This window comes from Anastrepha ludens, chromosome 4 (assembly GCF_028408465.1).
Source record: "Anastrepha ludens isolate Willacy chromosome 4, idAnaLude1.1, whole genome shotgun sequence".
NCBI lineage: Eukaryota > Metazoa > Arthropoda > Insecta > Diptera > Tephritidae > Anastrepha > Anastrepha ludens.
The window spans coordinates 17,109,227-17,122,898 of record NC_071500.1 but is presented as its reverse complement, the minus strand read 5'-3'; the positions used below and the strand labels follow the sequence as shown (position 1 = coordinate 17,122,898).

The following is a 13,672-nucleotide window of genomic DNA, read 5'->3' as shown; positions in this document are numbered from 1 at the left end:
CCAGTAACGATACGGTTCAAAAAACTTTCATTTTCAAGCCATTGCAGCAGCTGAGAACACACATTCACTCTCTGCTGAAGCTTGGCGACGGAAAGTCTATGCGGAACCCATTTTCCCAGCTTTGAAACCTTAACCAACTAAACCAAGTGCCTGTGAACTATTCCATACGAGGAATTTAACCTCTGAGCTATCATATCGACTGTCAAATTGACGTCTCTCAGCTTCCACGAGTTCGAGCAAGGCGTCGGAGTTAAAGACTTCAGGACGACCAGCGCGGGGCGGCATCCTCCACTTCGGAATTTTGAAAATCACTTTTGCGCAGTCCTTACACTCACGGTATTCTCTCCGTGAACAGTGTTTATTTCTGCAGCAGCAGTTGTGACATTTTTATCACTTTTATGAAGAAAAATACAAAATATGCCTCTTATACGCGTTCGAAGATTCCATTTTATTTTTTAATAACACGTGCTTCTGACCGCGATTGAAGTCACTGGTTGAATGCACAATATATCAAAGAAAATATAAATAGTTCCGTTATATTCCGCAAATAATTTTTTGCATGCAAAAATCTTACAAAAGTGAAAATATGGGTAAAATACACACGAACTTATGGACTGACCTGATAAATTTTGGGATTATTGACTTAAATCTCAACAAAATGGGTGCCAGTTTCGATCATTTTTTAATGTTACCCTTTTGAATGCCAAATCTGTGACAAACCAAATTTCAACAAAATCGATTCACTTTTACTATTTCAGCCTACAAGCGCAGTAGGCGTGTCAGTTAGCTTACCTACACCATACTTCATATTTCTTCTCTCCCCAGACCTCAAACAACAATCAACAATTAAATCAATAACCAATAGGCTCTCCACCAAAATTTAATCAAGTGCAGTTGATAAATTCAATTAAATCAAATAAATCATCAAATAAATATTACATTACAACTTTACAAATAAATTTGTTTTATTATTGCGCTCATACTTACGAAATCGGAATAAAAACAATTACTTGTAGAACCACTAGAATTTACTCTACTCTACTTGATTGTTTCACAAAACCACTTCAAGTGCATCTACAAACGAAGAGCTACTGAATATTTCAATAGAAGTGCATAGTTTGCGGCCGAGGTGGAATTTCGAACCGAAATTCAGCAGAAACCGCGTGAAGAGGCATTGAAAAGTAATAACTAGCAGCATTACCTATGTATGGATGTATGAATGTATGTATGTATGTATGTATGTATGTATGTGTGTATGTATATATGCACAATCTGCTAGCTGCAGCGATCGGGAAGTTGAAGCCGAGCAGAGGCAGCAGGGTAAGCTGTTTGATTATTTTTGCAAGTGTGAAGCGAAAATTTTCTCATATGAAATGTTAAAGTTACAGCAAATAGTTGCATGTTAAATATTGTATACATGTGTGAGTGTGACAAGTGGCGTATTGAATAAAAGATATTATTCCTTTTCTGGAAGTAGTCGAAGTTGCAAATGGTAATGTGGAAACTGGGTCTACGCGGCAACGATGCCGAAAACCACAAAGGCAACACGACTAAGCTGCTTACATACAGGTGTGCACATTATTGGTCATGTTTTGATGCAAGCACAAGGTTTTATTACTTTTTTCTGTTTGCGCAGAGCTCTTCTTGTAGATTATTAGGAGCAGAAAGGAAAAACAGTAAATGTTGGTAAAAAATGTGGAATCGGGAAAGTGCCAAAAGCGGCTTAAATGGTCTCAATCGATTCATGGCGCTTCCCTTTCAGCATCGAATGCAGTTTCGAAAATAGATATTGGGTAAATTCAGGTGGCAGTTACAGGAGTTCGCTTATAACTCTTTAGCGAGCGTTCGACTTTTTTGTCATCTGGTGAGGCTGCGTTGCACAAATCCAAAATTAATCTTACAAAGGCTTAAAAACTCTTTCTAAATGTTCTAACAACTGGTTACTGGTAAATTTTCAAGAGGGGCAGCTCCTCCAGCACTTTAAAATTTTCCATTTCTCATCTAAAGAATATCTTTTCAAGCTCTTCTTAGAGCACTAAACGACTATTTTTCGTTCTAAGAAATGACTCCGAAAATTTTCCAATACCGTGGAATTCGGTGCATTTTATTACACATTTTCAGTCAGACTTTCCAAGCTCTTTTGGAGTGTTATTTGAATTTTTCCTTTTCCATTTGTAGTCCTTTCCGCAGTCCTTTTGTAGTTAATTTCCGTCTTACAATGTGTAAATCAAATGAAGGACCTTGACATGGTATTTGATTCGAAGCTGACATATAAGAGCCACGTCGATTAACTACTTTCACGCTCGTATTCGATGTTAGCTTTTATCTGCCGAAACTGTCAAGCGTTTACGCACACCTACACGCTTAAATATATCTGTTGTTGTTGTTGTAGCAGTACCTTTGCCCTGTCAGTGAAGCGTAATCACCGGTCGTCTCCGTCTAGCTCATCTAAAGGTAGGCCCAGAAAACATACTGTTTCGACGGGTTGGGTCCAGAGGGAAAGGGGTGTTAGATGAGTGGGTTTAATGGGGCATGTGAAAAGGTGGTTAGTGTCGTGCGGGTTGCCTTCACATGCTGGACATATGTTTAGTATGTCGGGGTCGATTCTGAATAAGTAGGAGTTTAACCTGCTATAATAACCAGAACGTAATTGTGCCAAGGTTACGCGGGACTCTCGGGGAAGTCGGAGCTCTTCGTCTGCGATTGGTGGTGGTTGGACTACGATAACGGCATTCGGCGGTCGGGAGCTTAAGAAGGAGGTGAGAGTCTCCCGATGAATGTCGTTTATTGTCTGTCTGTACACTGTCCGCTTCAGTAGCTGTCGGTTGGTTTTGTCTGAGATCTCGTCCGTGTAGTTGAGGAGATGCCTCATGATGTGCCTGGGAGCTGGCTCAGGCTCGAGCAGGTGTCTGCATGGGTGAGGCCTGCGGTAACACCCTAGCAGAAACTGCTTACTGAGCAACTTGTTACGCTCCTTAATAGGCAGCTTTAAGGCCTCATCATGTAGATGTTGTATAGGTGACATCAGAAGGCATCCTGTCGCGGTCCTTATTGCAGTGTTTTGGCAGGTCTAAAGCTTCGTTCACTGCGAATCACTAGTTCCAGGTGACCAGACAGGCGCAGCATAGTTTAGAACCGGTCGGCCTATTGCTTTAAAAGTCGACAGCAACATTTCCTTGTCTTTGCCCCAAGTACTGCCGGCGAGCGACTTGAGAGCCTTGTTGCGATTCTGTACTTTAGTTGCTATAGCGGTTGTATGCGCTGAGAAGGAGAGCAAGCTATCAAAGGTGACTACCAATATTTTGGAGTTGTTAACCGTTGGAATTTATGTGTCATCGACTTCCACCTTGAGTTGTAGCTTGACCTCCTTTGACCAGGTGGTGAAAAGGATCGCCGTGGACTTAGTGGGGGAGAGTTGTAAATTCCTCGCAGTGAAGAAGCGAGAAAGGCTGCCGAGGTAGTCGTTTACCTTGGAGCATAGGCCATCAATGTCATTGCTCGACGCCATTATCGTGCAGTCGTCGGCGTATGAGACCAGGGAGACTCCCCCTAGTGGCTGGGGGAGTTTCGAGATATAGAAGTTGAAAAGCAAGGCGTGGCTGACTGTGTCGAAAGCCTTTTTTAGATCCAACGCTACTAGGACAGGCCTCTCGCCGGGGCGGTTTTGGTTGAGGCCGCGGTTTACCTGAGTGTTAATGGCGGTGAGTGCCGTGGTGGTGCTATGCACTCTTCGGAAGCCATGCGGGTGTGAGGCTGGGGTCAGGTGTTTCGTAAAGAGTGGGAGTAGAAGGGCCTCAAGAGTCTTCACTACTGGAGAAAGGTGAGTTATCGGGAGAAAGGTGGTTGGCGGGTTTCCCAGGCTTCAGTAGTGGGACCACTCTCCCTAATTTCCACTTATCAGGAATGATAAATTGTACTTTGGTTAGGTCAAGACTGTAGTATGCAGCTTTTATTTGTAGGCCTTAAACAAAAACTCAATCTAACCGTTTTGAGCGAGTTCAAACAATTTTTTTAAAATTCGCTCTCCGTTCACTAAATTTTTCTCTACCGCTTCCTTCTACATATTTTTGGTGCTCAGGTAAAGAAGGACCATTTCAACTCACTCATTTAAAATGGCTCACACATCATAACCAGCTCTATTGACTGCCCTTCAGTTTTTGAAAAGTTTATTTTCTAATACTCCCAATTACATTCATTCAAGTGGGAGCCTGGATGCCTCACTAGGTCAACAAAAAAACAAGGAAAGAAATCAACTAATTGCTTCTCAACATTTCGAGCAACTCGCGCTTATAAACAACGCTTTTTGTACCGAATCGTCACGGGAGATGAGAAATGGTGCCTATACTCGTACATTAACACGAAGTAAAGAAAGGATCGGGTAGCTCCGAGAGATACGCCAAAGCCAAGAGTCAAGCAAGATCTTCATCCAAAGAAGATCATGATTTGTGTTTGGTGAGACTGGGAGGGCATGGTGCAATGGGAAATTCCCAAAAATGATGCCACGGTCAAGAAGGAGCTCTACATTGCCCAGCTACATCACCTGAGTGATACTATTCTACTAAAAGACCTCACCGACATGGTCACCCCATACTCCTTCACGACAACACCAGATTTCATGTTGCACAAGTCGTCAAAGCGGCACTCCAAGAGCTCGAGCGGGAGGTCCTTCAGCATCCACCGTATTTTCTGGAGCTTACACCGACTATCTTTGCGCTCCCTGTCAAACCCTATGAAGAATGTTATCTTCGACAACAAAGAGGTCTTTACAAACTGGCTGAACAATTTCTTTTGCACCAGACCAGACGATTTTAGGCGGGCTAGGTTAAGTTAGGTTAGGTTATGGTGGTAGTCGGTCTGGACGACCAACTCACTTAGACCTTACAGGTCCGTTGTGATACCACTGTGCTACACGGGAACCTCATTTATCTTTCTTCTTGGAACCATTTTGTGGCTCTTATGAAACGCAGTATTGATGCCAACCCCACGCCAGACCGTTCTGTAAGAGAATTAAAAAACTATTTACCTAGACAACCTGCTCTGATTTTAGCTAAGGCTGGACAATTGCAAAGGAAGTGCTCTACTGTTTTTTCCTCCTCCTCATCTCCACAGCTTCTACAATATTCATGGGAGAATACTCCTAGTCTCAAGGAATGCCTTCCAAATAGCCAGTGACCGGTGACACAAGCCACGACCTTCGAGATATCTTCTCTTGAGAGGCTAAGCAATTTCATTGTTCTTTTCTTGTTTATTTGCAGCCATAGTAGCCTGGCTGTTGCGCATGTATCTTCATCTTCCCATGACCTATTAGCCTCTTGGGTAATGTTGTTTTTTGTTATTAATTTACTCGTGGCCAAAGGTATTCCATTGGTACTTTTATCACGGAACAGTTGAAGAGTAGTACCTTTTCTGGCAAGCTCATCAGCTTTACAGTTTCCCTCAATATCTCTATGCTCCGGAACCCAAATAAGGCTGACCTTGAATACGTCACTAATATCATTTAGAGCCGCCCGGCATTCCTGCGCAACCTTCGATCTTAGTAAAGCCGCATACATTGATTTGATGGCTGCCTGGCTATCCGAGAATATATTTATAGTCGTTTTTGTCACGGCGTGCGTATTTAGATATGTAGCCACTTCTTTTATAGCTAGTACCCTTGCCTGATAGATGCTGCAGTAGTCTGGTAGTCGAACGGATAGTTCCAGTCCTAATTCCTTCGAGAAAACTCAAGCGTTTAGCTTGGAACCATATGTATAAAAGTTTAATTTCCCCCTTCTCCATGGCCTTGGTGTCTGCCGCTCCCTTCTTGACGGTATACTCGTGGCAGAAATACACTCGGAGGTTTGCCATTGCGTGCCGAAGGCGGCCGCTAATAGAAAACACTTTCTATCATTTTGGTGTTTCATGCATGGAGATTCGAACCTGCGCACTTCCCAGTCGTAGTCACGCGCAACCACCGACTACGGCGGCTACCGTGCTTTACATGCTCCCATAAATAAACATTCACGTTCAACACTCCAAAAGTATTCAGAAAAATGTAGGTACATTTAAAAAAGGCTAAAAAATAGAATTCCTGTATATTGGATACTTCAGCAAACAATGCAAGCACAAACGCAGTTTTCGCCGATATAAATACGAGTACTTATTTTCAGTTACGTTAAAGTGGGATTAGTTCATCGTATGGGAAAAAGTTTCCAAAATATGTTTCAATAAATGCACACAACCTGCTCAGTTTTTCGATGACTGTTTTTTAGTTTCTCGTGTATTGATATTGCCAAAAAGTGTGCAATCTTTTGCCGTATTGCCTAATACCATTTCTATGTTACAAATAGCAGCTGGCGCAACAAATGCACTTAACCTGCTTGCATTATTCATGTTTCCACTCGCGTGCTAACACACACATCGCATTAGATACACACGTGAGAAAATGTTCTTTTGGTGCACGAGGAATAAATGCATACATAGGCGGTTTACATACCTAAGTACGTAGGTGCATATATGTGGAAAGGGAGACGATGTAGTTCTTTTTGTTGAAATGTTTCGTAGCGATGGTTGTCTAAAACTTTCTTTGCATACTTTTCCACTGCCAATTTCATATGTTTTCTTCTGCTCAACATTTCTGCTCGCCAATTTTTCAACGAATATCTTTAATATGGCACAAGCAACAAATGTCAGGAGTTCAAGGTATTTTTTCCCGTATTGCATGGCGAAAATATTTAAAACTATTTAGTTAGTGTAGTCTTCACTATTCGTGTGACTGAACTAACATGCAATAATTGCTTACGATTTTGCCTTGGTGTTGAATTTTCTATAAGTATAATAATATTAATTCACTACAGGTGATGGGAATCCCCCGCCATTCAATTTCCAAACTCATTGTGGTGTTCACTGGTCACCAGGTGATCGGTACTCATGCCGAGAAGCTTGGAATTCCGTACAACCCCCATTGCAGAAGCTGTGGGGATCCTGTAGAGAAAGAGACTGTAGAGAAAAAGACTTTCTCTGCAAATGTCCGGCTCTGGCGGCTGGCGCTTCAGATTCCTTAGCGTGTCCTTTGGGGATGACTTGAAGAAATTCCTTTCACAGGTCCACATTATGGTATCAAAACGGCACGTAAGTGCTACTTGTAGTGTACCTGGGGTACTCTTGCCATCTTACCTACCTACACTAATATCCAAGGTGTCGGCGGACGGCCGCCGTAGCCGAATGGGTTGGTGCGTGGCTACCGTTCGGAGTTTAGAGAGAACGTAGATTCGAATTTCGGTGAAAAACCAAAATGAAGAAAACGTTTTTTCTAAAGCGGTCGCCACTCGACAGGCAAAGACAAACCTCCGAGTGTATTTCTGCAATGAAAAAGCTCCTCATAAAAAATATCAGCCGTTCGAAGTCGTCTTGAAACTGTAGGTCCCTCCATTTGTGGAACAACATCAAGACTCGCACCACAAATAGGAGGAGGTGCTCGGCCAACCAGCCAAAAAGGGTGTACACGCCAATTATATATAAAGGGTGGTTAAATTTTAAGGGCCGATATTGAATGCAAACCACACCTAAATGTCAAATCTTTTTCTGCACTTTATTTGACATCTTTTAATTTTAGACTAATTCAATTTGAACTGTGGAAAGATACACAATCAAGCAACGCGTTAAAGCTATTCAGGCTTATTATGAAAACGGGCGTTCAAATCAAATCGCGCACTTCGTGAAGAAAATCATCTTCAGTGATGAGGCACATTTCCACCTCAGTGGATTCGTCAATAAGCAGAACTGCCGCATTTGGGTGAATGATAATCCAAGAGTGATTGCCGAAAAACCAATACACCCACAAAGAGTGGCTGTTTGTGGCGGTTTATGGGCCGGCGGCATCATTGGGCCGTATTTTTTCCACAATGAGGCGGGTCAGGCAGTTACTGTGAATAGAGTTCACTATCGTGAGATGATAACGAACTTTTTATGGCCCGAATTTGAAGATATGGATGTGGACGATATGTGTTTTCAACAGGACGGTGCCACTTGTCACACAGCTAACGAAGCAATGGCTCTTTTGCGCGAAAAATTAGATGGCCGAATAATCTCACGTCGCGGCGATGTCAATTGGCCGCCAAGATCATGTGATTTGACCCCGTTGGAGTTGCTTCTCATTTGGCAAGCAACATTTCTATAAACATTCTGTAAACTTTATGCTAGCCTCAACACATATTTTTGTTTTTGTTTCGTGGTTAGGTTAGCCTAGGTTAAATGGCTGCCCTAGCGAGGCGCCCACTTGAACAAAACATGAAAATTTGTCCGTTGTAATACCATACAGGGGGAAAGAACGGGAAATGTAGAGGAACCAGACAGGTGCAAAAAAAGGACGAAGGAGCTTGGATTAGAGAATGATGACCAATAGTGGCGATATACGTTTGTATTTACCGCTTCAAGCTACTGCTAAATTTCACCAGATGTTTGATATTTAAACCCGAAATATTCGCCGGTGTAGCGAAAAAATGAGAGTAAAGATGCTTACACCTTAGCCCGACGAGAGCAGTTGAGAAGAAGGTGCTGAGATGATTCCATCTCATTCTCCAGACAGCTTCTGCAGAAAGGACTCATGGACACCAAACGGACAGTGTCCGGTGAGGATACCTACTAAATTCGATAGCTGTGGATGTGTTAGCCTTAGAAGTTCTCACGAGCTCCCTGGTCTATCCGCGGCCAGAAGAATTTCGCGATTTCGCACGTTTGCGCATTAGCTCAGCGCTCGCTAAGTTGACGCGGGGGCAATATTTCCAGTAGCAGACCAGAGGATCACAAGCGAACTGTAATCCTCTCATATCGCGATGAAGTCTTCTCAGAAGTCCGTTGTCTAGCCAGCTCATCGCCCTAGCAGTTTCACTCTATGCAGCTGTGAGCGGGAACCCAAATGAGCCTAATATCGGAGTATTTCGATGCAATCGAGAGGGAAGTCAGGCCTTGCCGACTAATTTCGAACGCATAAACAACGAGTCTAAGACTCTAATTGTCGCTTGGCTGTCGGAATAGATATTTACCGCCTTTACTGTAATTGCAGAATGGAGCAACCCATTCACTGCTTCCTTAATTGCGACTACTTCCGTTTAGAAAACACTACAGTGGTCCGGCAACCTAGATTTGAACTTGATGGGGGGGATCTCGCAGAATAAAGGTGCTGGTGGGGAGGTTCTCGCAGAATGCTCCCCCACCAACTCCTCCGTCACACTTCAAGCTATCCTCTTCCCTTGAAGAAATATTAATGGAAAATGTTTCGCTTGGATCTAGCTAGGCTTCCGTGGAGAGTTGACCATTTTTTTTACTACATTTTTACAGGACTGCTGAATAAATATCCACACCTTTTATACCTTAGCATGTCAAAGATTTTGTGGTTAATACCAAACTGAAAAGAGTTCACTGCTTTTCAGCGCAAATAAAAATACAAAATTTTTGAGTTGCTTAGAAAAGGGTTAATTATATTGGTCCCTCCAAGCACTGTACGTACTACGATCCTAAATATCTTCTCCGTAACTTTTATGATATTCGGCCGCCGTAGCCGAATGGGTTGGTGCGTGATTACCATTCGGAATTCACCGAGAGGTCGTTGGTTCGAATCTCGGTGAAAGCAAAATTAATAAAAACATTTTTCTAATAGCGGTCGCCCCTCGGCAGGCAATGGCAAACCTCCGAGTGTATTTCTGCCATGAAAAAGCTCCTCATAAAAATATCTGCCGTTCGGAGTCGGCTTGAAACTGTAGGTCCCTCCATTTGTGGAACAACATCAAGACGCACACCACAAATAGGAGGAGGAGCTCGGCCAAACACCTAACAGAAGTGTACGCGCCAATTATTTATTTATTTTTTTTAACTTTTATGATGTTGGCTAACCTGTATTAGAATTTCTCAATTTCCTTTCATTTGCTTAAACCATAAAATGTTGCCCACCAGCATCCAGGACGTACGAAGCATTTTTGCCGAAAAAATCCTTATCATTAATTCTCACTTGCATTACACCAACAAACTTAAATGGTTTATATTCTACAATGCAAGGTCGTTATGAAACAATTATTATATAAGTTTTGTTGCTGCATATAACTTAATCCTTTGTGAACGAGTGTCGTCATATAGACGCCCAAGCCGTTTTACTGTTCCGGGCGTGTGTCGCCATGTAGCCGCCTAAATTAGTTCGTAGCTGCAAGACTCGCGGCGTCTGTCATTATGAGCGATAAGGTACGCTTAGGTATAGTAAAATAGTCTCGTTTTCATTCGAAGACATTAGAGGTCATTAGCGATGAAGTCTTATCTTCTTTATAATGTAAACTTACGACGTGAGACGACGGTAGAATCAGATCGAATTTCAGTTCTTCAATTCAGTCTCTCAGTGTCACTGCCAGAGGAACCAGCAGGCTTTTTACATATTTTATCCTACACACGAAGGCTAAGCGATCTAGAGATGATATGTTAGATAGTGACAATTCCGACGAATACTACTTTTAATCTGAGAAGACGGCATTAATTCGTCAAGTGAAAGTGAAATCCGTGCAATAAGGAATCCACTCAGGCATTTCAACTTTACTCAGTGATATCAGTTTGTTTATAATTATTTTTTTTTTTTATGAAACATATTTCTCGTGTTAAATGAAGCCTTAGTTTTCATAGCGTTCAACGTACTTATTTTCTTTACTGCGCACTCCAATACCTGTCGTCCTCAGCGACGCTCGCAAATAGGGCAAGATCGATTACCAATTTGTACATTTTTGCTTAGCATCAGCGCACTTTATATAGTCTTGGCCAAATTCGGATGCGCTTCCATAAATTCCTCCATTATTCCAAATTGGCTTTGAGTGCTGGGATTTTCTTGCTGAGTGCCTTTTGACAAGTATTTCTTGTAAAAGTTTGTTACATTTAATAAAAAATTATTAAAATGCTTGCATTTTTCAAATTGTTGTCCCTTTTACAACTCCAAAGCTGGCGAATCTTACTTGCGAAGATCACGAAAATTCGAGTGATATATGGCAGTTGCCGGTTTCCGAAAAAACTAAACTATTCGAAAATACAATTAAAAACGCGAAGGTTAGTTTCATTAAGTACAAAAATTCCGAATTCGAGTAAATGTATTTTCATTTTTCCAAAATAAAGTCCCTGGAAATTTGTCTCCGCACTAGTAACACATCAATGGCGTACTGGTCGCCAATTAAGTTGATTGCATATTTCTTACAAGCACAATTTGTTCGTAGGGATAAAGATGAAGAAGGGAGAAAATATAAGTAAAGTGAAACAAAGTAAGAAAATCCTGAAAGCTGTTTATTTCCGTAACTTAAAGTATTATATGTACAATACTGAAAAAAAGAAATGAGGGGAGACTTTTTCGGTTCTATTTTTTTATTGCATTGGTGCTAATAATAATTGGTTTGCTGACAAGAGATTCATGTTGAGGCTGCATAATTTATAAATTAATTTAGTCATTTACGAAATTTTTGGAAATATAAACAATCAGTAAATGGGTTTTCTTAATTTTTTAATATCCAATATATTCATCTTCTGTTTTGATTGATAATTCTGGATTTTGCAGCAAAAAAATATATGCGTAGAAATTCACTCAGAGCTCTGACCGCATCGATAAATGTTGGTCGTATCGGACCGATAATTTTTTGTTGTATGTATGATAGCTTGCGCATACGTCAGAAGTCGCTGAATGCTCACCTTCTGTCTCCATTTCAGCATGCCTATCAGAGTGGAAAATCCTGCGAGTCGGCCACTGCAAAACCTTGTTGCTAGGGTAGAGCTGACCATCGACAGGAGGGACTACGCTATGGGCATCTTTTTCAACATAGAGGGGGCGTTTGATAACGTCACTTTTGACAGTATGCGCAGCTATGCTAGCAGGCACAGCATAGACCGGGTGCTAGTAAATTGGATTCGTTCGATGCTGACCCAAAGAATCGTTTCGGTGCGAGCAGAGGAAGATCTGCTGGTGTCATCTGGGGTTAATAGAGGCTGCCCTCAAGGCGGTGTGCTGTCTCCATTGCTCTGGTGCATACTAATCGATCCTCTACTTACCACCTTAAACGATTCGGGAGTCTACGCACAAGCACATGCGGACGATGTTGCTTGTTTGGTAACATGCCCTTCGCTTATGAACATCTGCAGGAAAGTGCAGAAAACCCTTGATCGGATTGACACTTGGTGCTGTGCGAATGGGCTATCGGCAAATCCCGCCAAGACTGGTATTGTCCGCTTCACCAGAAGGAGGAAGGAGTCACAATCCAGCTATCCAAGGAAATTAAATATCTTGGAGTAATCCTCGATAGCAAGCTCCTATGGAAATCACACGTTGAAACAAAGACATCCAAAACACTGACAGCTTTCTGGCAAAGGTGCAAAGGTGTCTTTGGGAAAACGTGGGGTCTTTCTCCTAGCAAGGTCCTATGGATCTACACGGCTATGATAAGACCTATTATCACCTATGCATCAGTGGTATGGATGAGTAGACTCTCTCTAGGGGGCGTCAGGAGGACCTTATCGAGACTACAACGCACTGTGGCCATCTGTTGCATCGGAGCTTTTCCGACTACTTCAGGCCCGGCATTAGATGCTCTGATTGGTTTACCACCACTTGGTGCTTTCATCCAAGGAGAGGCCTTGAAGGCCATCCGCAGACTGAAACACAATGGGAACTGATACGGCCCCTGTCCGGCATTGGAACACAGAGAGGGCATGGACGTCGATCCAACGATTCTCTCCATGCCCCTTGACTCCATGCCATCAAGAGTCGTACTTGAAAAGAGATACAGTGTAGTGCTACCAGAGGCTCAGCTGTGGGAAGACTCAGAAAATGAGCCCCGCAAACACTGTTTTCGCATTTTTACGGATGGCTCCGTACATTTACCGAGCATGGCTCCGGCTCTGGGGTCTACGTGGAATCCAGCGGGACAAAACTACACTTTGCTCTTGGAATGCATGCATCTGTATTTCAAGCGGAGGTGTATGCAGTACAAGAAGCGATGAACTTTGTTGTGGAAAAACAATGGTGAGGCAGATCTATATGTGTCTACAGCGACAGCCAAGCTGCGCTTATGGCCATAGACAACCCTCCAACCACAACCTGAGAGAGGCTGCAGATGGACTAAACTGATGTTGCCTGTCATGTCCGATCGACTGTCGCAAACCCTTCTGTCATTAAGCAGAGGGGAGTGCAGATGGCTGGTTGGACTGCTGCCGGGCCACTTTCTGTGGGCGAAGCACATGGAAAGGTTGGGCATCTCAGACAGTGTACTCTGCCCAGCTTGTGAAGAGGAGGATGCGACGGCGGACCACTTCCTGTGTGTCTGTTCCTTCGCTCGAATCAGTTTTGAGGTCTTTGGCACTGATGTGTTAAGAAGCGACCATCTTGGCTCCTTTGCACCACAAGATCTACTCAGATTTCTTCGGAAATCGGGTAGATTTAAAGAAAATTAAAAGGGAATCCAAGTGTAGTACAATGGACTTAATTACTGTCTGAGTGCTGCACGTGCTAGTTGTCCCGACAAAAAAAAAGACAGCTTGAGTGACATCAACCCAAAATTGAGCCTACGAAGACCAAAAGACTCGTACAAAGTGCCATATAAACGACTTTTGAGAAATCTCAAATTTCATTTCATGTCAATATTTTAGATCGACCATTTCTTAAAATTTTCAAAAAAGTAACGCA

General features: G+C 42.6%; 1 pseudogene; it reads right to left on the bottom strand.

Moving 5' to 3' along the window:
* Nucleotides 1-2,929: 2,929 nt before the first annotated feature.
* LOC128862017 (uncharacterized) lies at nucleotides 2,930-3,484 on the bottom strand (annotated as a pseudogene).
* Between the last annotated feature and the right edge of the window lie 10,188 nt (nucleotides 3,485-13,672).